At 36.4% G+C, this 23,901-nt stretch overlaps 2 pseudogenes; both read left to right on the top strand.

Moving 5' to 3' along the window:
* Positions 1-436: 436 nt before the first annotated feature.
* LOC140245195 (uncharacterized) lies at positions 437-10,267 on the top strand (annotated as a pseudogene).
* A 4,936-nt stretch (positions 10,268-15,203) lies between these two features.
* Positions 15,204-23,562, top strand: LOC140245196 (uncharacterized; annotated as a pseudogene).
* The last annotated feature ends 339 nt before the right edge of the window (positions 23,563-23,901 follow it).

Genomic DNA, 23,901 nt, shown 5'->3' on the forward strand with positions numbered 1-23,901 from the left:
TCTCAGACCGCTCCCCTCTACGCAAAGAATCCTTTAGTACGCTTATCACATAGGGCCTAATTATGTATACTTGTTTCACATTATACAAAGGACATTGAATTCTGCATTTCCATGTATTTAGAAAATTCTAACTCTCACATGATAAAAATTCTCATGATTTTTCTTTTGTTTGCGTAAACAAGTTTCTCAATACTCTATTATCAATCTTTCTCTTGAAGTCGAAGTTGTTCAAAAGTCGATTAAAAGGCCTGCTCACCGTCACCGTGGCATGCAGTAAGATGGCCTTCTACAGGTTCCATAACATTATGCGGCAGTTGCTCCCATGAAATATCTGCACGCTAAGCCAAATAAAAATTCTACCTACCAACATAACCCTTATACCCTAATCCTATTCCTCACATTAAACCAAACCTAAACCCCTATTATAACCTTAACCATGTCGTGCAACATACCGACTTTCAAGCAGGACGGAACTGAAACACTCCAAACAGGGAAGTATAAAGTTGACTCACCAGGTAGTCCCACACACTGTAGTGTCGCGCTGCCATTGAAAATATAACCTTTGTCACAGGTGAGAGTTAACTTGGACCCAATGTTCGTTATTCCGGAGTTCCAATAACCATTACACACGTGACCGGGATGTTCACAAGATTCAAGTGAATCTGTAAAATAAAAGAATACAAGAGACCCGGGATCTTGCGTTTACCTTAGGCTTAGTATAGTAATGCAATGCAATCTTGCAATCTTGCATACTACACCAAATTTGTGCAGTATTACCAAAACAACATACTACCAGTAACAAACTATAAGGTCTTACAGGTATTTCTTTAACAGAATAACAGAAGTTGACACTCACTTTGGTTTAGCAGCTCTAGTTTAAATCACACGTAGCTATCAGTGACGTCAAAATCACACATATACTAGGTTTGCTGAAATTTGACTTACGAAAAGGAGGAAAATAAAGGCCAACATCTGCCTTGAAAAATGGGTCGCTTTCTTGAGGCATAGGGTATGACCGATTATTACGAGATGGTACTAGTGACAATCATCGATTGAAATCATAAATATGTTATGTAGCTTTTTTTCTCTCCTACTAGAAATTATTTCATTATGAAAGCACATAATAACAACTAGAAATGTCGCTATGGCGACTGATGCCTCCGCCATAATGCATGATTCTCCCAACAGGTGTATAATACAATGTCTTCACAATGTGTGATCCATGACAATTTCACATTCCTTGAACTGGGTTTGCTGTAATTGTCTAAAGAGTGCAGGTTCACATATTTAGGGAATTGAGAATTTTTACTTCAATTCTGACGGACCCTTTTATAAGTTTATGCATTGAGTAATTTCCAAGGTATGAAGAAAGAGTGTAATTACAGTACAAAATAGATTTTTTTGTTTTTGTTTGGGGGGGGGGGCATTGAAACCAGGCCTTTGACCCTAAACCTTTGACCTTTGACCTTCTGGCTGGAAATTTCCCAGAGAATCTTCATTAGGTAATGCATGTATATATTAAGTTTTAAAAATAATAATGCAAGCATTGCATATACTAGTATATGAGGGAAATAGTAAAATTTTGAGGAGTTGACCTTGACATTTGACCCCTGACTATTGACCCATGACCCCTAAATTCAATAGATAATCCCTGCCAGTCAGTTCATTCATGCATATGTACCAAGTTCCATGAAGATACATTGAACCATTTGCGAGAAAAGTGATATTGCAACATTTTCACCAAACCTTTGACCTTTTGATCATTGACCTTATGACATGAAACTCTCTCTGGAGAATCTTAAGGCAGTAGTACATGTCTACACCAAGTTTCAAGAAAATGCCTTTGGGCATTGCATAGATATGGGGGAAATAGCAACATTTTTAGACCTTGACCTTTTGACCTTTGACCTCTTGCAAATGTCGCTAAAATCTACTCAACTAATTGTCCCATCATACATCATCCTTGGACCAAGTTTGGTGAAAGCTGCCTCATCCAGTTTTGAGTTATCACGTGAACAGATAAATTTTAGGATTTGAGCTTGATCTTTCACCATTGACCTCTGTCCGATTTCACTAAAAAAAATAATCAAGTAATTGTCCTATCATACATCATCCTCAGACAAAGTTTGGTGAACTTTGCTCGATCCAGTCTTGAGTTATCGCGAGAACGGATACAATTTCATGATTTGACCTTGACCTTTGACCTTTGACCTTTGACCTTTGGCCGATTTCACCCAAAAACTTATTAAATAATTGCCCTATCATACTTTATACTTGGACCAAGTTTGGTAAAATTCCAGGCAATATTACTCAAGTTATCGCGTAAACGAAAGCGGACGGACGTACGTACGTACGGACGGACGGACAACCCGAAAACATAATGCCTCCGGCACCACTTCGTGGCGGAGGCATAAAAGATAATATGATGTTCATTATGCAATAAATGTAATAAATTCAACTAATTTACAGAGGTCCATTCTACTTTATAAAATTTAAATCGACAGTGTTATTTCTGAACATTTTTTTTTTTTTATTATCATTATTATTCGCAAACAATCCAAGAGGCAACGTAGGTTTCAGGAGGACTTTATATTTCTGGTCAATGTCTTTCGCATTTTTTTTTTTTTTTTTTTTTGCTGTGAATTATTCAGGAGATTAAATGGGATGATACCATAACCTAGACCTTGCCCTAGGAACAGCGGCACACTCACTGGCGAGTGTATGTATATTTCAACCACGAATAAATGCTCCCTAAAACTGTTGTTAGAAAATTTTCGATTTGTGCAGCCACCTCGTCGCCTTATACGATGTAGTGAGCATCAGACTTTCAAACCTTTCTCTGCTGACCTAAACTTTGCTTATGTAAACATGAGAAATGTCTCTGATAAAGTATGGTGTTTCTGTGTTCAATTGTTATAATATAAATCACCAATTTTCCTTCCCTCTTGATTCCATCTCCATTTTCGAAGACAAATTTCTCAAGACTTTTTTTTTTAATTGCTGGCGCTCCCAATCTTTAGGGGAAGTGATTGACAATAATATGAGAAAAAAAAAGACACACTTACTGTGATATCTACAATTTATATGTGAATACAGTATTACATCTAGGAAATCTTCACAATTGCGCCAACTATTAACCACTTAACACCACAGTTTTCAGTGACAAATGACTGCACAGCTCGAAAGCTGAGCAAATTAATGAAAATCATCATTCTGTACTCCTGAAATCAAATCTTGGCAGTTTGCCAACACATATAATTTCAAATAATATCGATATGACACAGTCATTGGTTATTTTTTTATTTCTATTTTTTATCATTTCTTTTTTGCGAGAGGGCATATCTGTCTTTCATGTATGATTCTTTTAAGCATGTGTACAGAGAGCTTACAAGGAGACCCCAAGGTTAGGGGTTTGGGGATGTTCTCAACTAACCCTCCTCTCACCCCACTGCAACCACCAGCATGACCGCCGTCCCTAAAAAAAAAATCTCAATCTAAATCTAAATCTCAATCTGTCTATGACCAAAGTCACAAGGTGGCGATATTTGTCACACTTATTTTAAGTGCTTGTTGTAGCCGATACGAAAGGAATTAATCGTGATCAAGGGTATTGAGACAACATGCATACCAATCCAATGATTGATTAGCACTCGCCAGTGGTTACGTGAGGTTCAACTGTTTCGCATCCTTTGAAAGTGCCCTGGAGTTTTCGTGAGACATCACACAATGCAATTCTGCTGGACAAATTTTCAGCTTGCGCACGTCATTCGATGAATTATCTACACACGCACACACACACACACACACATATGCTCATAGGGCGTGGCGGGAGTTGATCAGTATTACAACACAAGCTTGATCATTCTTCTTTGACGATGTCAATAGTTGTAGCCTCAGTAGTCGACCGACTTTTGAGTCGTCCTGGAGAATACGAAGGAGTCCACTTAAAACATCAATCACAACGTACTGCACACTTGGTGTAGACAATAATGTGAAATTCATTCTAGTGACCAGTGATATGAGTGGATATTCAACACTGAGTCAACATATAAGACGGAATCTTGAATACTAACGTGCAATCATAGAGTGTGGGCGATCGAGCTGAAAAAGAATGTCTTTCTTAGTGTGGTGCTTTCCTATTCTTATCATCTTTTTCCCAACTTTTTTATTGTCCAAAGGCGATACAAAGCGTGAGTATCTTTATTGATCTTTACAATGCATCAAATAGACTTATTCTAAGCTCTTTGCCTGCGTGCAGACATACAGAAGGGGACAATTGACACAAAATAATATTTGCCTCGTCTGAAGTTTCATGAATATACGGATCGACAGTGCTATATAGGTATGATGGTAGAACAATTTTGGAAATTAGATATCGTCAGTTTTAGATTTAATTTTGAAATGGAACGTGTAGAGTTATTTCTTTGTTATTAAGACTTCCAAACAGTGGATGACAAGATAATAAAGAAATAAATCAACACATAATGATGATATAAGCTTGCCTGGAACAGATGTTGTTAAACTGAACAGCACGACTTCAACAATTCCTCAAAGGATTTGTTTCACACTACTAGCCCGAGCGATTCAGGACTTCAGACAGTTAACTGTAAAATAACTCCTTCTGATCATTTTATCTCCCGTAGATTTTACTCTCAGCTGTTCGGAAAGGCCACTAGAGCTAGAGATATGGTGCGACGAGAACTGTGTCGTCAGTGGAGATACTTGGCATGTAGAAGCACCTCAAGGACGGCGAATTCTCACTGAAATAGAATCTATCAACAACAAAGTAATGGGGTATAATATGCGGGATGAAATAGCTGACACAGAGTCTCTGATTGTGATTTGGAATTATACCCAAAGTTCTTCTGTTATATCACTGACCCATCAGACTCAGCTAAACATATGGTATATATGTCTACCCAGTGAACTTCAAGATGAGGTTGAAGTGTTACGAAGGTAAGTGTTCCTGACGATTTAACGATGTTGAATAATTGTAAATAAGAATACGTTTGTGGAACCCATTACGAAAACTACTTAGCATTCCTTAGGTGAGGACTGATTTTTAATTTTTAATTCAAGGACACGGATGAATGTGTACACAAAGGCAACGTAAATAAATGTTAATGAAAGGTCGTGTTAAGACGAGAAGGTGATCCGTTAAAAGGTGATGTTACAGTTCAGTTAAAGGAACGCTGTTTCGTTTTGTGAAAACGCATAGAATATTAGAAAGTTCTACATTTACGATGTACGAAAACACTTTCGTACTTTGTTTGTTTTTAACTGAACCCAGTGAAATATTTCGAGAGTCACCGCAGTTCTTTTTTAATAATGATATGAATAATGATACTTGAATCTTTCTATCGTCAATGAAGATGGAAAACATGAAAGCAGAGTAGTTATGAGACTTTAATGTAAATTGTGCTATCCATCATACATGAATTAATACCGCAAACACCCACAAAAACTGTAATTGTATTTTAAGCCTATTTAGAAAGTCAAAGACAAAGTTTGTGTGTGTATGTGTGTGTGTGTGTGTGTGTGTGTGTGTTGGTATGTTGTGGTTGTGGTTGTGGCGGTACATTTGACAACATAATGTCATAAAAAACGCCAAAAAACGGCAATCATTTCAGATACTCATTTTTATTTCTTCTCGACCATTCGACCTTATCAATCTTAAGAATAACTATATTATTCACACCAAATCTTCATTTTACTGTAAATCATTATGACACCCAGCATACAAAAAGTTTTTCATTAATTTTCCTTTTCGAGGAAAACCATCGGTAAAGCTGGTTGACGGACCCTCTCCCCAGGATGGCTTGGTGAACATTGATCCAGACAGATATGTCTGCTATGATGGATTTACCCAAAAAGCTGCTGAACTTGTCTGCAATGAGCTTGGTTTCCCAGCGGCAGGAGAACATTGGGCAGAGACTTTGTCCAGTACAATCATAACAAACAACAGCAGTCTGTTGCTGTCGTGTCCAGAAGGTGACCGCAGATTTGAGCAAGTCTATTAAGTGTTACTGCACTAATATGTTGTAGGCCTACATAATAATTACTTGATAGATTGATTGATTGATTTTATTGAAACTAACATGTAACAGAATAAATCAATAACAATGAAAAAGAAAATAAAGCTTGCTTTGATATCTTGATAACGAGGCATCTTTGGATTGAGACCAGGGAGATATCAATGTTGTGTAGGACATTGTCAAAATTTCTGTAGCGAGGGGACACGCCTTGTCCCTTAGACTTATCACAACGTGTAGAAGGAAGCATAATGCGAATACTTATTGATAGCTCACTTCACTTTTTACTTTTAAAGCAAATATCTTTCCTGCACGTAAAGATGCAGCGAATTGGTCTATTTTACAATGGACTTAAGAACTAATAAACAATAATAACCATTCGTGGTTTGCCTCACCAGAATCCGCGGCATACTATTCGTTTGAGAAGACGACTTTCAACTTGTATATACGTTTTGATCCAAGAATGAGGCAACATTTTTGTTTCAAATTTTTAAAAGGATTTTTGTTTGTCCTTATTTAGATTTGTATAAAGTGTTAGATATATGTGCGTGTAAGTGTATTGTACATGTTTTGCTGTTATAAAATTCAGTGTTTGAATTGCTTTTCCACGGGTATTGTACCTTTTTATGAGGTAACTAAGAAAAATGATGTGAAATGAAAATTGACTGTAAATGTATACGGTTGGATAACATTGAAAAGGGGTAACTGAAAAAACAAACAAACATATATAATTATTCTTTCTTGTCGGTTTTCTTGAGGAATTGTACAATAACGATGATAATTCATGGCCCTTTTCGTCTCGTAATATTTAAGTGGGTCTCACCATATAACTTCACAGGTAAGCAACGATTAATGGATTGCTCATATGCAACAAGGACGTGTTCGTTGGAAAAGACTGTCAGATTGAAATGCAAAGGTAAGATAACTATATATTGCAGCTTTCTGTCTCATATGTACTTAAAATGAAAAGAAAGAAAAATCATGTGTTGAATTCAAATAGTTGAACCTAATAAAAAAGAAAACAATGCCACGGGTACCGTCCCACTTTGATAATATTGTTCAGCAATTATCCATCAATATCCTGCAACTTTGTGAATGATGTGTTGATGGCGCTGTATAAATGCTGTTTCATTGTCACCACCATCCAACGTAACAGAAAATGACTCCGCAGATGACATCAACCAGAGATAATAATTATAGTCATTGGAAAACGTAACAGGTGAAGGAGATTAGCTTGGCAATAGTGCGTCATAATTCCATACTCTATTAGAAACAAAAACATTCGAGTTGTCAGAACTCTCGTTGACTTCAGAATCCGGGCAGTCAAATATCATACACGTTTAGTTCTGAGAAATAATCATATTCCTCTTTTTTTTTTCCTCGTCAAGTTATCGTCAAATTGATATGAGCAGTGAAATTCTCAGAGATGACAAAAAATATATAGATTTTGATATACATGCACATGAAAGTCTCGAACTGAACTTGCCAGAATATAAGATACTCAAAGCAAGTCAATGCAAGAGAATCAACTTTAAAATTATGCTAAATCAATGTCACGCTCATTGAATTACAAACAAGATATTCCTTTGCGTGTCAAACATGAGAAAAACAACAATTCATCGGACAAGCGATCTATTTAAAGGATAGATTTTTTGTTTTGTGTTTGTCGACAGTCATATTTAGTGAATCCCAAAAAGCAAGAGAAAAAAAACAAACAAGAGAATCAACTTTCAAAATTCTAAATTGATATCACGCTCACTGGATTACAAACAGGATATTCCTTTTGATGTGTCGATCATGTAATATTCTGTCGACCAACAATTTATAGGACGAATGGTGTATGTACAGGATTTTTTTTTTTTGGTCGCTGTCCGACATTCAGTTTTAGTGAATCTTAAATATAATTTATGTCTAACTTTGGTTTAACTCAAAATTATTTGTAACTTAAAAGAAAACTACTGAAGGAAATTCTGTTTTTCCCTTTAATTGCTTTTTTTTTTTAAAGATTCAATGGCGTCATGTGATCACCCGGGTCAGGTGCCTAATGGTCGTTGGGACTCCAGTATAACGAACTTTGGTTCTAAATTAACTCTAACCTGCGACAAAGGTTACGTCATCAATGGCAGCTCGACACTACAGTGTGTGGGACTACCTGGTTGGTCAACCTACTTCCCGGTTTGGAATGCTTCTGTCCCGTCTTGCTCGAGAGTCGAATTTGAGAGAGACGATATGATACAGGAAGGTATCTTATCTGTTCAAAAATTTGATACCTTTATATCAAATAACCAACAAATAATATGCAAGCTGTCCTTCAAGTTTTGTCAATGGTTTCAAGTTGATTGTCTTATATTAATGCCTGAATGTGATAAATGTATGGTGAATTTCTCTTTCAGGTGATAAAGATCAGACAAAAGCAATTGTATACACCGTGGGAGCTCTTATTTGTGTGATCATGATACTCGCAATACTTTCCATTGCTTTGTGGAAGCAATTACAAAAAAGGTAAGTAAAAAAACCCGAAAAATCATAAAGTAAAAAAAAAAAGAAATACGTAAGCACAACAATAAAGACCTTTTTTTTTTGTATCTAAAGTTGGAGAGGAGTTTTTCGAGAGGGTTGTGCTTGTCGTCAGATATTAAATGTCCTGTTTACTTTTAGGAGCAGTGATGTAAAAAATGATCAAGATATCACTTTTGGTGCATATGTGTTGGTCTGGTGTATCACAAAACATCCTACCGTATACCGTATATACCGCAATTTACCCAAAATATAAAGAGATATAAGTGGTTAGCTCAACAAACAGTAACTGTAGACGGTTTGATCTGAAAAAAAAAATTATTATAACTATTGTTCACATTTTACGTATTTTAGAGCACTTAACATCGAGTATACGGATCTAAATTCTTACAGTGGTTGTTTCTATTCCTAACTCACATTCTAGAATGATTTCAAAGCACTAATACTGCGTTTTTGCTTCATCTGCAAATGGCAAACCATGCCTTTACAGAATTGCCAATATTCCTCTATTGTAATTGCAATACATGTGCGTTAATATTGCGTAAAACGTTTCAATGTGATTGTAAAATATAGTTTGTTCCCCTAGATTTGTGTAGAGGAAAATCAATTTTCAACATACAAGCGAGAGAAATGTAATCAAGAATTGTTATTCTTGTCCAAATTCAAACGACATTGATTCGTGTGATACCTTGGGTGGAAAAAAATTATGAGACAAAGCGTTCGTTTGTTTGTTTGCTTAACTGATTTTTATTCAATTTCCATGTTAATTAAACTTCAATTTAGATGTTAATTGATCATTCAATACCAACTTCCTTCCCCAAATTGTTTATAGCAGAAGGCAGATACCTCAAGGAGCTTCAAGTCAGCCAAATGACCACTCGAATGACGGGCAGCCTCAGCATCCGCAGCATCCGAGGGAGACCGATCGTGGTGTCTCATTGAACTCCGCTCATGCTGACTCTGGCACAGTGAGTGACCCTTTTCCTGACCATCAGGGCAACGGAATTGGAAGTCTGTCAATTCACCCGGAGAACCTATATCATATTTACCAAGACATCGAGGAGGAAGACAAGATGCCCTGTCAACCTATTGGTGTTGAAACAACTTCTATTACGCCTCGTCATGAATACCATAGCCTACAAGAAACATCAATAAATCGAAGCGACTATCATCAGGACTGTGAGTACAAGGATAAAGACCGCAGGATGACGGACGGTGCCGCCAAACCCAGCGGAAGAGCGTGCTTGTTTGATGATAGTTACTATAATTCTCTAAACTTCGGCATTAAGTCTGACGGCGTTTGCACTCACACACAAGATGTGCACATTCGCAAAGTAGACCCCCAGCCAGGCAATCTTGCTGACACGTCTGATGTGAGCAAGGCACTGGCCAGGGAATATGCAAAGCCATGCAACTCTGGGGGATTTACCCAGGCTAGAGAATTTGATATCCGCGCAGAGAGTGAGGACGAACAAGTCAATCACGAATCTGATGATGACGGATCACAAAGAGAGAACCCTGCTCTGTCACCTGCAAGTCGGGCTTCTCAGCGTATGGCCTCCCCTGAAGGAAAAGATACTGGACCCTCTTTCGACGTAGGTTCCACAACAGCGATGTCCTCTGATGGGGAGGCATTTTATTATCAAGTGGAACCTGATAATAAGACTGATACCTGCAAAGCACCACTGTATGCGAAGGTTGACAAAACGAAGACATAATTTATCAGTTATTTGTGGATTTAAAGAAACAAATCATACATAAATGATTATACATCATACAAAAGTATGAATTTATGTTGCACTTGTCTGTCACGTTGATTATTGCTTTAACTTTAAAAGAAACGCATATTGTATGCATTCAGTGACTAACTACCCATGCCGATTCGTCAAATATTTCAGTACATTTTGGACAACGCAGTTATGTTTTACGTCAGCAATTTTAACCCTCTTCTTTATGGTGAATTTGGTTTATTTCTTTTGTGTTGTGGAGAGGTAAAATTCCCGTTCCTGGGTAAAAAATCATCGAAAACGGTAGTGGTCTGGTTATCATTAATGATACCATACAATACAAATCGCTGGTGATGATTAAGCATAGCCGCAACGAATGAAAATCATATTCGCTATGAAGCTGTCCTTCTTCATTTTATCATTCCAAGGATGGGTACTAGCTGAGTGAAATGTATCATTATAACATCGACGGATATCCAGCGTTTTCCCCTAAACGTAATTATGATTTTTTTTTTGTGTTGTTGCTCGTGACTACAATTTAGAATCTATTCATAATCTGCACAGTTAAGCATTTAATGTACATGTAATGGATCAGATCGACCTGAAAAGAGTGCAGAAAATCTTGGTGACTTAAATGTACCTTTGACAGCTACAGGACGTAACACACAGCACTCACGCACATCTCGTAGATTTTAAGGAATTGCATCTGTCTTTGCACGTTTGTCAAAAGTTTGAGTTTGAGAAATGTTGAAAAAGTAAGGGAAGACATGAATTGCACATTGATAACATCTGATTGTGTAACTCATTCATACGGTTTATTTGGCGTCGGGACATACCTTATATAAGATGATATTCTGAATTTCTTTTCCATTATTTAACCAAAGAAGGGTTCAAAAAGTTGCGAATTATCTATGTACAGTGATATTAAGAACAAATCTGTAAAAAAAAAAAAATCAATGGTGGCATTATGTGCATTCAACAAAGAGAGAGAGAGAGAGAGAGAGAGAGAGAGAGAAGAGAGATATGTTGGGCATTTTAGTACTACACACAAAGAATTTCTTTGGCATTTTAGGAAAACATATTAAGGGATTACTTGCTCTTCACGAGTTAAAGTATACTTGTGTAGATTCTTTCAGCGCACTGGCTATCACAACTTATTCCACTTACTGATTACACATTCTCTATTAGTTTAAAAGAGAGTATGTTTGGATATTTTTTATCATTGTTTCCCAAGTGTTTCCAAAAGAACAATAAACCCGCTTTCGAGATTTACAACTTTATCTTTCAACCTTTTAAACTTCTGACAACCGTGAACAAAAATACGTCGTAAAAAGTCGAATGATGTGTATTTCAGAGCCACCAAAACGTTCTGTCAAAACTGTTGGAGAAGGCATGGGATGCAAAAAAAAAAAAAAAAAAATCAGTCAAAATACACTTATACTTTATTGGCCAAAATTACAGAAACATTTTTTTTTTTCTTATGGAGCCAATACATGAAACTTCAGCATCAATACATGTTCTTTTCTTTATATCCTGTATATCTATATATCTACATGTATATCTATATATATATATGCATTGTATATACCGTGTATATATATATATATATATATATATATATATATATATATAGTTTTATTGCACAATGGTCTAAGCGACATTTTTTTTTTTTTTTTTTTTTAGAATTTCAGAGTAAGTACATCATCCAACAGATCAAAAATTACCATTAAACGTCACTTGTAACACAACAGGGAACATTCTAGATGTTATGAATGGAAAAATCCTGTATTTTCTTAGTATTTTCTTTGTTGTTAGGAGCTTTAGTCGTAAATATCTCAATTTAACAAGGATGGATTCAGCTCATTTTTTTACCTACAATTATATATATATATATATATATATATATATATATATATATACATATATTTATATATATATATAATACACTGTACATATACATATATATACATTCATATACAACTTTCATTTTTTCTTTAATGTTTATATGAAACAATTACTTGCATTGAAACATTCACATATTCATTCATAATAATGCCAAACAACATTGTAAAAAAGGAAATACTGTGAACGGAACAGCAAGTGTATTCTGTAACTGTCATGACAATACGAAAAAAAACACACACAAAAAACTTCGAAATGTAAGGGACTGCTGAAAAAATAGGGCTTGTAATTTGCAGTCCCTTAGTGCATGTGATGTCATACTCCCTGCATATGGGACAATTTACAGCATTTCATTTAATCTGTTAGTCACTTTGAAAGTATTGGTTGGCGGTAATTTGAACACAAACACATGAAACTATCAGTTTGGGAATTTTGTCTATTAGATATAGTAAAAGAAATATATATACATATATGTGTGTATATATATATGTTATGTGATAAAAAAACCCATAAAATGTCATTGATATAACATATTATATATATATGTATATATATATATACATGTATGATTAGTATTACAGAAGAGAATAGTCACAGAGTATGAGCATGATATCAGAATAACAGATATATTGTATCTACGTTTTCGTTAACATATTTCCAAGAACAGTTCTGTGCCAGTAGACAACACGGCAATCACTGTAAGGTGAAATAAATTTATTTTGTATACCTCATAATGAGTATATTGATTGTAGAAAAACTCTCAACCACATTTTACACTCAAGTAAATATCATGAATTGAAAAACAGGCTTTAAGACTCAGTCGCTCTATACACCAATATGCTGACACACAAGTGGTCAAGTGATTACAGCAACCGGGCAGATAATGGGTCCCGAAATTCCAAGCACTTACACTAGATTATCATGATTATAATTCATAAGAACGTGAAAGTCCTAAAGGCTTTTAATATTGTGTTTTGTGTGTTGCGACCCTGTGGTTGGTCATCATAGAAACTAAACAGGCCAAAAAAAAGAGAGGATTTCTTCATATTTTATTTAATCTTACAATGAATCAACAATGAATCAACAAGTAATATCATCTATCTATCAATCAACCCATTTCTCTCAGAAGTGGCAATCTGAATGTGGTGAATCAAAACTCAAAATCACTTTATTCTACCCCGGTCTAATTGATTTGATGTCTACGAAGTCACATCATCACAAGAGAATCACCTTTTAGAATTCAGCTAAATATATACCACGCTCATTGAATAACAAACAAAATATTCCTTTTAGTGTGTCAATCATGTAATATTCTGTCGACCAAAAAATCATCGGACAAGCGGTCTGTTTAAAGAATAAATTTTTGGTTTTGTGTTTGTCGACAGTCAATTTTAGTGAATCTCAAACTTCATTACATGCTACGCTCGTAACGAGCGTAGCATGTAATGAAGTTTTACTTCTTGCAAGGTTACACATTATAGAAACCAAGTAATCTGCAAATAGAGCGAGGCTTGACTGGAAATTGAAATTTGACCTTACTTCAAATATCTTATTACAAATATTTTATTTTCTTCTTGTTTTACTTTAAAGCCAACAAGTCTGTTTGTAATTGATATAACAAATGAAATGGTTCTAAAAATCATGTCACGTAAGTGCTTTTCTGTTTAATACGAATCACCAGTTTTCACAGAGGTAAGAATAAAATCAAATCCATTTTCTTGCAAGGTTGAAAACTATACAGAAACCAAGGGATCTGCAAATAAAGCGAGGCTTGATGGCAATTAAAATCTGATATTCTTCCAATACTTAATTATCTGTATTTCATTTTTCCTCTCGTTTAACTCTGAAGCCAAAAAAAGGTATCTTTATAATTGATATAAAAATGTGAAATGGTTTAATAAAAATGCATGTCACGCAATTGATTTTCATTTAATACAGTAATCAGTTTGCCTTCCCCCTTGATTCCATCTCCATTTTAAAGCGAAATTTCTTATGATAGTTTGTGAGTACTGGCGTTGTCAGTATTTAAGTAAAGTGACTTGGCAATATGAGAAAATACACAATTGCTTTAATATTCATGTGAATAGAATATCTTATCGAAAACTCGTCAAAATTGCGTCAATTATTAGCCACTAGACACGACAGTTTTCAGTGCCAATGACGGCATACCTCGAAAGCTGAGCAAAAACAAGATATCCTTCTTTGCTCCTGATATCAGATCTTGGGAATTTGCCTTCATTTAGAGACTCACGCATTATTTTTTAGCCTCTAAGTAATTATTACAATTATATATATATATATATATATAATATATACTGTATATATATTATATACATATTATATATATATATATATATATATATATATATATATATATATATATATATATTATAAACACACTAGTAAAATTATGTAGGCCAACGGGTGTTAAGGATGATTGGGGAGAGATAAGAGGGGTGCGGGCATATTAAGCGTCCACAACAATACCTCCTCGTCGGACCGCAACCACAAGCGTGCCTGCCGTCCCTATTGTTACGGTAATACAACTCAATCAAACAATTACTAGAGTCACAAGGTGGTGATATTTATCACACTTGTGGATAACAAGGATGCATGAACCGATGAAGTGCTTGAATAATTGTGGCAACAGATACGAAAGTGATTTTTCAAACATAATGTTATGATAAAAGTTATTGAGACAACTTGACGTTTTATTCATATCAATCGAATGATTGATTGCTCTTTCTCCAGAGGTTACAGTAGGTCCTCCTGTTTCTTTTGGTGCCTCAGAGATTTCGGGTAAGATCACGCAATGCAATTCTTCTGTATAATTGTCAGTTTGAGCACGTTACATACTATCTGCATGAACACAAACACACACGCACTGGGTGTGGCAGAGGTACTCGGTCTTATCACATACACTCTACCGTTATTCTTTGACGACATCAACAGATGTAGCGTTCGCAAATGAACCGTAGATCGTGATGGAGTATACCTTTATTTAAAATTTGTCTAGTGTTGCACGATGAATCCCTTGGGATATTCCGCATTGAGACTGAGGCTTCAATACGAGTAATTACCGGATGTGGAGATTTGATAATATCGCTATCGAGCTGAGGAAAATGGCTTTCCCAGTATGGTTCTTTGCTGGTTTCATCCTCTTTCATCCCAGTTTCTCATTGTCTAAAGGCAATACAAAGTGTAAGTATCTAAAGTATATCTATAGTGTTCTCGTTGGCGCATTATTGCATGGGTCATTTCAAGTCCCTTGCTTCCGTTGCATGTGCACTAAATGGGACGCTTTTTTGACAGCAAAATTATATAAGCCTCATCTTAGATTACATCTAGGCCTATAGGTGTCAATATGCATCAAAAGTGCTTGATAATTTGGAAAATTAGGTATCAATTGTCAGTTTAAGATGTTTTTTATTTGAAATATTATGTAAAGAGTTCAACTGCGACAAAAAAAAAAAACAACACACACACACACACACACACACATTTAATCGATTGGTGAATAAGCTTATATGAAATAGTGGGACACAGAATTTTACTTTCCCTTCTTTAGACATCGACGTTGCGGAACTAAACAGCACGACTTCCAATATTCCTTGAGGGATTGTTTTTATCGTTATCTCCTGACAGATTCACGAGTTTATACAATGAATTGTTACATAACTCTTTTTTATCATTTTATCTGCCGTAGATTTTACTCTCAGCTGTTCGGAGAAGCAATTAGAGCACGAGGTATCGTGTGACGAAACCTGTGTTACCAACGGTGATACTTGGGTTATAAAGGCACCTCGTGGACGGCGAATTCTCACTGAAATGAAATCTTTCAACAACAAAGTGATGGGATTCTACATGTTGGAAGAAATAGCTAACAAATCGTCTCTGACTGTGATTTTGAATTATAATCAGAGTTCCCCTGTTATATCACTGACACATCAGATTCAGCTTTCGATATGGTATATATGTCTACCCAGTGAACTTCAAGATGAGTGTAAAGTGTTATGGGGGTAAGTATTCATCCCGTTTACATTATGTTGAATAATTATCAATACGAATAAACTTCCTCTTTATCTAAAATAAATAGTTTTAAAGGTAGGGGATACCTTTTACAGAACTCCCAAAATGCAGCAAAACATTAAATATGAACCTCAGGGGACTTGTTTAGGCCACTGCTTAGAAATTTGGAAGTCAACAGTTATCTACAATTTGAATAATGCACAAAACTCAACTACTCAGTAGTTCTGTGTGTCAGCCACACTTAAGCCTTTTTGTTGCAGTCTTCTGTATTTTTTTTTAATCTATAAACACAAATCTAAAAGTATAAGAGCTGATGTAATAGCATATAGAGTGTGTGGCAAGAATGTATATAGAAATGTTTGTAAGTTTTGATGAACTTTATTCACAAAATATACATGATGGACACACATGCAGTGCATGGGTCTGCAAAGGTAGCCTAGTAATGTACTGGAATTTACGGTGAGCCCCGAAAAGAATTCAATTCAAAATCTAACGGTCAATAAAAATGTACTAAATGTTACCTTCAACTTTCAATACTTTATGGGAGTTTCTAAAATGATACTCTCTTCAACATACCACTGTGTTTATACAACTCTTCATTTACGGCATGCAAATGGGATTCCCTACCTTTAAATTGCCTTTTTAGGAAAAGACTAAATAGACTAGCATTGTAAGACAGTACATACACATGTTCTAAGTTCCATGAAGATACACTGGACCATTTCCGAGATCAGGAGAAAACAGTGACATTGTAGCACTTTAAGGTTCGCCGTCAATAAAAATCATTACGGACGGACGGACGGACGGACGGACGGAAGGACGGACAACCCGAAAACATAATGCCTCCGGCGGCACTTCGTGGCAGAAGTGATAGTTTAAAACTCAATCTGACAATGATAGTGATATTTATCACACTTTTGGATCACCTAGATACATCTACCGATGAAGTGCATGCTTGACTAACAGCTATAGCTGCAGATACGAGAGTAATTAAACATAATATATATTATAATAAGAGGTACTGAGACAACGTGGCGGTTTATTCATGCCAGTGGAATAATTAATTAGAATTCTCCAGTGGTTACTAGGTCCCCGCGATTCTCTTAGGTGCCTTGGAGATTCCATGAGAGATCACATAGTGTACCTAATTCTGTTTGCACACGTTATGAGTTATCTATATGTACACACACACACACACAGGGTGCGGCGGGAGTCGGTCAATCTTACCACATACACTCCAACATTATTCTCCAACGACATCAGCAGATGTAGTCTCTGCCATCCATCAGAAATAAATACCGCACCCCCATGACAAAACCCCCAAAGAAACACCTCTCTTTGTATTTTAGGCCTATTGTGTGTGTGTGTGTGTGTGTGTGTGTGTTGGTTTGCTGATGGTTTTCTGGTGCATTTCACATCGAGGAATACGATACCATTTTGAAAAACGAACGATCGTCTTTCTTCTATCTCTACTATAAACCAACAATCTATCTGGCAATTTTAACAAATGTGACCGTACATCACAAAACAAACAAAAAGTCGCACCACTTGATTTTACATGAGGACTCGAGAAAGGTGAAATGGGTGAACCGAGTCAATTTTGAGTTTTCCATATTTTCTGAAAGAGCTATTCTTTTTCTACATTATTCCAGAGTTTTGGATCATAAATTGAATGGGAAAGTGGGTTTTCAGCAGTTTTTCTACAACCCTCTTTTTAGTAGAGTATCATGATCAGGTTTTTCTTAGAGGCCCCTTTCATTTCTTGAAAATCCTTTGCACCCTCTTCACTTTCAACTCTAATAACTTTTGAAAGGACGGTACTACTGCTCTGAACGTTGACATTTATCATGGCCAGAATGTGGTAATAGACCATGCTCGATTTCAACTTGATCTGATAATCCCTTAATTGTTGGTGCTACAGTGGTTAACATCATGTTTTTGTCCCATTCATGGTACAGGTAGCACGGCTTAGTAAAGATTAAGCACTTGAATAGACCCTGAACTCTTTTCTCAGTTCACACTTTCCAGAGTGTGTGCTTTCTTTCCAGCATTTATATAGGTTAAGAGAATCAATTTGAATTGAGTTATACATCATTTTAAAGCTCAGAGTCTGCGCTTTCAGAATCTGCCCTTAACTAAAAATCTATATCTGGCGACTTTATGTTTGCTTTGTGGTAGAGGGTCACAAATGCAATATCCGTATCAAAACGTCATTTGAATGTCAATCATCAGAAAATACAATTTACCTGTGCAACGTTGTTCATTAATTTTCCTTTTCGAGGAATACCAACTGTGAAGCTGATTGACGGACGCTCTCCCCTAGAAGGGTTAGTGATCTTTGAACCAGACACATATGTCTGTTTCGACAACTTTACCACCAAAGCTGCAGAACTGGTGTGTGGAGAGCTTGGCTTCCCAGCGGCGGAAGAGTTTACAGCTCAGAGTTTGCCCAGAGCAGCAAGAGCAAACAACAATCAATGGTTGTCATGTCCAGAAGGTGACCGAAGAATTGTGCAAGTCCATTAAAGTGTTACTACACTGTAACCGTGTACAGTATTGATATTGAATATTAAAATGAGTCCTCTGAGATTGATTAGGCTTGCTGCTCTGCTTTGAGGCCAGAGAGACGTCGATGTCATGACTTTAAATTCACGTGTTTTCATCCAAGAACAAAGGGAAACATTTGGTCAAAGGTCCTGTTTACTATCGGAAGCAGTGTTTCAAAAATGTTCGAGATATCGTAATTGATACATATGTATAAGTCAGTTGTCACAAAACATCCCCCCACATAAAAATTTCGCGATATCCCTATTTTTTCTCAATAAATCATAACTGCAGACGGCTTAGTCTAGAAACAATTTTATAACTACATTTTGCATATTTAACAATACTTAACATTGATTTTCCTGATTCAAGTTTTTATATTGCTTGTTTCAATCCCAAACTAATATTTTATAACTATTTCAAAGCACTAATGGTGGATTTTCTGTTTCATCTGCAAATGGTATGAAAAATAATGTCTTTAAACACAGATGATATATCTGTTCGGTCGGTACGATTGATACGGGGTGATTCTAAAGAGAAGGTCAGTACAATGATTATTCTCTCCAGTCGATTTCCTTTATAATCTTATAAGAACAGTAATGATTTATGATCCATTGCAGATCATAGTAAATGATTCTCAAAAATCTTCTCACAGGTAAACGGCGTTTGATGGATTGTTCACTTGCAACAAGAAGGTGTCATTTGAAACAGGCTGTCAGACTGAAATGTAAAGGTAAGATAAAGCGTGAACAGTAACAGGTTTCGCAATATCTACTGGAGATCAAATACACTGTACGTGAATTAAAATTACTCCAACAGTACAACGGGTACTGTTCTCATGTAATGCTTATAACCCACATAAAAAGACTCCACAGAAGACAATAACCAGAAATAGGCCCTATATTGCCATTAGTTTTCATAATTGCAGTCAAGATTTACGGATATTACATATTCACTCAGGCAATGTCGCGTAATAATACCATACTATATAGAAACAAACATTTCCACAAGTCTCACGGAACTGAAAATGCAGACAATAAAAAATGCAATTTTCTATTTTTTTTTTCCAACTGATGGGGGACTGACAAAGGCACTTTTTAGTATAATTTTTTGTTACTGACACAAAATGTGTAATAATCGATCGAAAGAAAAACGAGGAACGGCCTATTTTCTGAAGATTTTTTTGTTTCGTTGTCTATAGCATATTTGTGAAACTCTGATGTATGGACATTGCTCATCTTCGTGCGATCCCATAGAAAACAACCAGAGAAAAATGAAAGTGTAAATTTCTACATGATTCCCGAAATCTTTTTCCCCCGATTTCATTCTATAGGTCCACTCAGGTCTTGTGATGATCCTGGTCAAGTGTATCATGGCTACTGGGACTCCAGTATAACGGAATTTGGGTCCAGATTAACTCTCACCTGTACAAAAGGTTACGTAATCTATGGCAGCGCGACATTACAGTGTTTGGGACTACCTGGCTGGTCAACTTACTTTCCGGTTTGGAATGCTTCAGTCCCGTCCTGCTCCAGAATGGGTATGTTGTAGAGAGGCATCTCTCACCCCATGTCATATATGGATACATGAATAAGGCTCCTGTTACGCTTACAGTGCACGATGGAATGATCGCACTTTCGTATGTCTTTCAGGTACTTTATTTTCATACCCCAGCTAAAGTAAATTTGGGTTTAAATATTCGATAGCGTTAGGAAACATGGGTGATTCGATTGAATCCATGTTCATTTACTTGCCACCTCGGTACATTCGATGGCCACAAATAGCGCCTGTCAGCCGAGTGCCAGCGGATTTGTTCATCAGAGCGGACGCACATCGGTAATGGTCGATTTCAACCGAGATTCTTTGAATGTGCACGTACTTTAATACATAAAGATCAGTGATAAAACTGTACACAATTCGCTACGGGGATCCTCGAATATATCCCAAACCGGTCCAGCCTTTCCACTCCACGGTATCCCCACCTTTACCTGGAATTTCACTTCACTATCACAACAGTAGACACGTCGAGATTACCCTCATTGGCTAGCCTTAATTTTTTTTTTATTATTTCTCTCTTTATGTCAGAAGTCTCATGAGAACGTAGCGAAATCCAGTGCACTGAATGTTTTATGACAAACAACTAGTTTCGATCTGATCAATAATTACGACTAATGTCTGAGTTTGCTTTTCTTAAAGTCAGGAAAGTCTCTAAAATAAAGATCCTGATATTTCTTTTGTCATGCTGTAATATGAAACTGGAAATATCGTACATCGTAGTAGTATGACTATGGTATCAAAACGAGGGCTGAGTGACACCACATATTTATCAGACTATAAGAAAGTGTCATAATTAGAAAAAAAAACACAAGGGTATAAATAATTTTGAAAACATCTGTAGGGTGTGAATGACATCTTTCATCCCCTGACGATTTGAATTTTGTGAAGAATACTACAAATGTGACCGTGCACCTCAAAACGAACATAAAGTCGCACACACTGATTTTACGTGAGGACTGAAAATAGGTGAAATGGGTCAACCTAGCCGAACTTGACTTTTTCATATTTTCTGAAAGAGCGGGTCTTCTTTTACATTATGCTAAAATTTGGTATCATAAAACGGGCAGGAAAGTGTGTTTTTATTTTAGTAGTTTATCTCGAACATTTTTGGTAGAATAATGTGATAAGGTGTGTCTTTAGAATCCCTTTTCATTTCTGAAAAACCTTGTCCACACTCTTCACTTTCAACTCTAATAACTTTTGAAAAGATAGTGCTACTGCTTTGAAAGTTGGCATTAATTATGGACAGAATGTGTTAATGAGGCATGCTTAATTTCAGTTTCATCTGATAATCCCTTCATTGTTGTTACTCTGGTGGTTCACTTCCTGTTTTTTGTCCCATTTATCGCACAGCCAGCACGGTTTGGTAAAGATTAAGCGCTTGAATAGACACTGTACTTCAGAGCCTCTTTTCTCAGTTCACACTTTTCCTGAGTTTGTGCTTTCTTTCCAATATTTAGATAGGTTAGGAGAGTCCATTTGATTTGAGTTATACATCATTTTAAAGCTTAAAGTCTTAACTAAAAATTCATGTCTGGCGACTTTTTGTTTGTTTTGAGGTGAAGGGTCACAAATAGAAGGCATGTAGCACTTCCTGTACTGTGAATCACGTGTGTTGCTCGTATGGAAATGAAGTTAGATAATTTTTGTATAGCTTGCTTGTGATATTACCTCTCATGATACGTGAAATGTTCTTTCTAAAAGGCTTTGCAAAATCCAGCAGACATTACCTGAGCAGTTATCTTACAGTGTTTGGCTCTTATGTAGCAAAGTAAACGGCTGTGCTTCATGGTTCCTGAGAAATATTTCAAACATCCTGAAGTCAACATTTAATTCACTACTGACGTTATGAGCCTAATGCCTTCCATCTGCTCCAAATCATGCATGAATGTGTCCATATCTATATAGCAGGAGTGGCAAAACGTTTGCAGCGTTGATAACATTGGTAATAGTATGGCAATTTAAGCCTCTGCGCATTGAAGCTGAAGATACAAAATGAGGACAGACGGATGTATAGACTGCACGGAGCAAAGAGTCACCTGACCGTTGTAGCAGCACTTGAAACATTAGCTTCCACAAGTGCAGAGAACTGTTAAGCTGTCCTGTAATAACTGTTTAGTCAGTTGTTTCGTGATTTACTCTCGAAGATTAGGCCTACGTGTGACTTTTTCTCTTTCAGGTCTAAGTGCTCACCAGACAAAAATTATTGCCCTGGGAACCCTTCTGTGTGTCATTATCGCATCATCAATACTCATTGCTTTGTGCAATCAACTACGCAACAGGTGAGTCAGAAACAACTAAAATAAAAATAATGCACACATAGATCAAACAACAAACACTTTTTCATATTTCGGATAGGAAGGAGGTTCAACCCACCATTAATTAACTAATTCATTCATTCATTCATTCATTCATCCATCCATCTATTAATTTTTTTCTTTTTTGCTTTCATTTCCAAACAGTAGAAATATCATTAACATCAAAATAATAGTACATAAGTATTTCGTGTAACTTTTATCGGTTGAAGGTTCCGATATAAATACAGTGATGTGTGTACTGTTAAATATTCGGATGTTATTCCTAGGGCACCTGAGTGCAAATTCTGAACTCATTGTAAACGGGATGTACATAAAACAGTTTGTTTCTATATAATTGTGTAAGTTTTATAAAGAGCATTCCAATGAATATTCTCTGCCTCGAATTGCCTCATTCAAATACACGTTATTGTTCATCAGGCAAGGAAGAGAAAAGTACTGAGGAGCTTCACTCCTTTCCAAATAAAAACGACCTTTTACACTGTGTGAAAATAATAAAATAAAACTTGTTTTTTCAGTCGATTCTGATATCCATTTTGATTATTTAGTATCAACTTCCCTCATCACCACATCTATGTTCATAGCAGAAGACAAAGGCCTTCACAAGCTTCAAACCAGTCAAATGACGGGCAGCTGCAGCTTACGAGGGAGACTGATCGTGGTGTCTCGCTAAACCCTACCAGTACTCAATCTGGCACAGTGAGTCGCCCTTTACCTGACCGTCCTGGCAACAAACTTAGACCTCTGTCGACTCAGCAGAGGAAGTCATATCACGTGTTATACCATGGCATTGCGGAGGCAGACAAGATGACCTTTCAACATGCTGGAGCACAGACAACTTCTCCTATAACTCATGAATATCTTAGCCTGCATGAAACATCAGTAGATCAAAATGACTGTTATAGGGAACATGGGTACTCTACCAGGATAATGCAATAGCGTGTACACCGGTGACATAGCATGTCTATGCTGTGAATAGAACGTTGCACATATTTTTTTTTTCTTTGATACAAGAAAACTACACAAGTCATCAAAGAGTGAGGATGTTTGTCATTCAGCTGTCAGAATAACGGTAAATTAAGACTCAGTGTACATCTATATGATTACCAAGAAGCGTAAGAGCAAAGATACAAACAAACAAATACCAAAATAAAGATAGCAAATTTGCCTGGAAATTCGAGATACCTGAAGAGAGAGTGAGGACAAACACGTCAATTAAGAATCTGAAGATGGCAGACCACAAAGAGACATCTCTCTGACATCTACTGGTCGGGCTTC

Source organism: Diadema setosum, chromosome 22 (assembly GCF_964275005.1).
Source record: "Diadema setosum chromosome 22, eeDiaSeto1, whole genome shotgun sequence".
Classification (NCBI taxonomy): Eukaryota; Metazoa; Echinodermata; class Echinoidea; order Diadematoida; family Diadematidae; genus Diadema; species Diadema setosum.